Source organism: Salvelinus alpinus, chromosome 15 (genome assembly GCF_045679555.1).
Source record: "Salvelinus alpinus chromosome 15, SLU_Salpinus.1, whole genome shotgun sequence".
Taxonomy (NCBI): domain Eukaryota; kingdom Metazoa; phylum Chordata; class Actinopteri; order Salmoniformes; family Salmonidae; genus Salvelinus; species Salvelinus alpinus.
Genome location: NC_092100.1, coordinates 54,864,588 through 54,866,547, shown reverse-complemented (window position 1 = coordinate 54,866,547; position 1,960 = coordinate 54,864,588). Strand labels below are relative to the sequence as shown.

General features: G+C 40.8%; 1 long non-coding RNA gene across 1 annotated transcript; it reads right to left on the bottom strand.

The window, feature by feature from the left end:
- Positions 1–963: 963 nt before the first annotated feature.
- On the bottom strand, positions 964–1,539 carry LOC139540353 (uncharacterized). The gene is made up of 2 exons (XR_011668166.1): positions 1,433–1,539; positions 964–1,004 (listed from the first exon to the last, which is right to left on the bottom strand). It is a non-coding gene; the product is annotated as an uncharacterized lncRNA (long non-coding RNA).
- Positions 1,540–1,960: the final 421 nt, after the last annotated feature.

Here is a 1,960-nt window from a genome sequence, read left to right as displayed (position 1 = left end):
AGTCTCTGGTCGCATTGAGAAAGGATGCTTTCCATGCCCAATAATTTTCAGGGCGATCATCAAACTTCAGGAGTCCGGAACTCACCATCTCACGGCGTAGGAGGTACTTGATGAGGTCTGGTGCCACTTGTGACTCAGGGACGCTTTGTGTGTGTGACTGGAAGTGGGCTTGTTTTCCATTTACACCATGCTGCTGTTCATTTCTTTTGAACGGAGAGTCTCTGCTCATGTTCTGTTGTTTGCTACTTTCTGGATTATAGTATGTAGCTGGGTCAACACTAAGCTCTTGTTTCTCCACTTCAAATGGAAGTTCAGCAAAGTAGGGCCTAGCATGTTGTTGCACATACTCACAGGTACGCTGGACTGGACTTAAGGGCTGTGTCCCTGTGTCTAGTTCTTTGTGAAGTTCTCTGCGTTCTGATCCTACAGCTTCTTCAAAGGCTGCAGCTTCAGCCAACGCAGCAGCAGCTGTTCTCTCAAATTGGAGAACATATAAACTTGCCTCGAGGTCAGCTTTTTGCTTCAACAAGCTGGCCTCTATTTCTGCCTTTTGTTTCATCACAGAAGCTTCCTTCTCAGCATAGGAGACTTGTGCACGCGCTGCGTCTGCCTTGGCGCGTGCTTTGATGGCTGCAGAACTCGCCGTTGAGGATCTGCTTGACTGTTTTGATGACCTTGATCTTGTAGATTGAGACTTGGTCCCAATGTGCTGAAGAGGCTCCTCCATCTCTCTCTGTCGAACTCTTGGCTCTGGTTGTTGTACCGTAGACTGCTGGTCTTCCATAGGAACAGAGGCTTTGTTGGCTGATGAATGTAGAAACAAAACCACCGTGTGTGGTTATTCTTGAGCTTGAGCCCGCCGTGATGATGTTTTTTTACTATTCTGCCCTTGAGTTGCGTTCCCATGCAAAACTAGACAGATAGCTAACAACTAAGTCTTCAATAAAACTCCCAAGGCGTAACTTTTCTTGAATGAATATATTGTAAACGTTTATGTTGTAAAACTGCAAAACACAGAAAAGAATATACTTTAGTATTCAATTCACACCAACATACTGTAGCTGTACATTATACATTTGAAGTTGCATGAATACAAAGCACGTGCTACGGTACCATGCATCTGGCATGATGCCAAACCATATAGCTAATTGCTTTCTCATATGGTAATTGACTAACTCCTTTCATTACTCTAATAATGTACAACCATCTATGTAGAATAACAAGGCATATTACACTAGAAACAGTAACAAAAATACAGTATTGTATATTTTACAATTCGTTTGCATGACGCACGAGCAAAGTAATACAGCTAACATCATACATGAAAGGCATTGCAATTTGTGAGTAAATGCAACCAACCAACATTGATATGTAAGAAACTCTATCAATAACAAGATTATCATCATTAGCTAAATGCTTGAATCGAACTTACAAACAAATATTTTCCAAGGCTGAAGCGTGACAAGAAATAACTAAACTGAAAGACCTGCACCGTAGCGTTGTTTTTAGCTGCTTCTAAGCGTGCAGAACGAATTCTCTACTTCCTGTTTGTGTACACTCTAAGTACCAGAAAGCTCCACTAGGGGGCAAATAACATCATGGAACACAATGAAAATCCATTTTAACTATTGTAATAAAATAATCTGTTACCTTCTAACAGGATGGCAGCACACTCCCCGCCTGGTATAATGAAATTGTGCCACTATGAAATAAAACATATCAAGAAACAAATAATGTCCTTTCTATTATTATCTTTTGTCTCTAGGATGCTTCAGAAAGAAGAACAACAATCTCTGAGATTGGTCTCAGAAACACCTTAGCAGCTCCTTGCTTGACAATGTTTAGTTCTACTTTCCTAACCTTTTTGTCAGTACTGGGAAAGTTTTTTTGAGTGTACTTTGTTTTGGGAACTCTTTTCCTTTTTCAAGGCATTTGAATTCTTCTCTGAAGGCTTCATGTT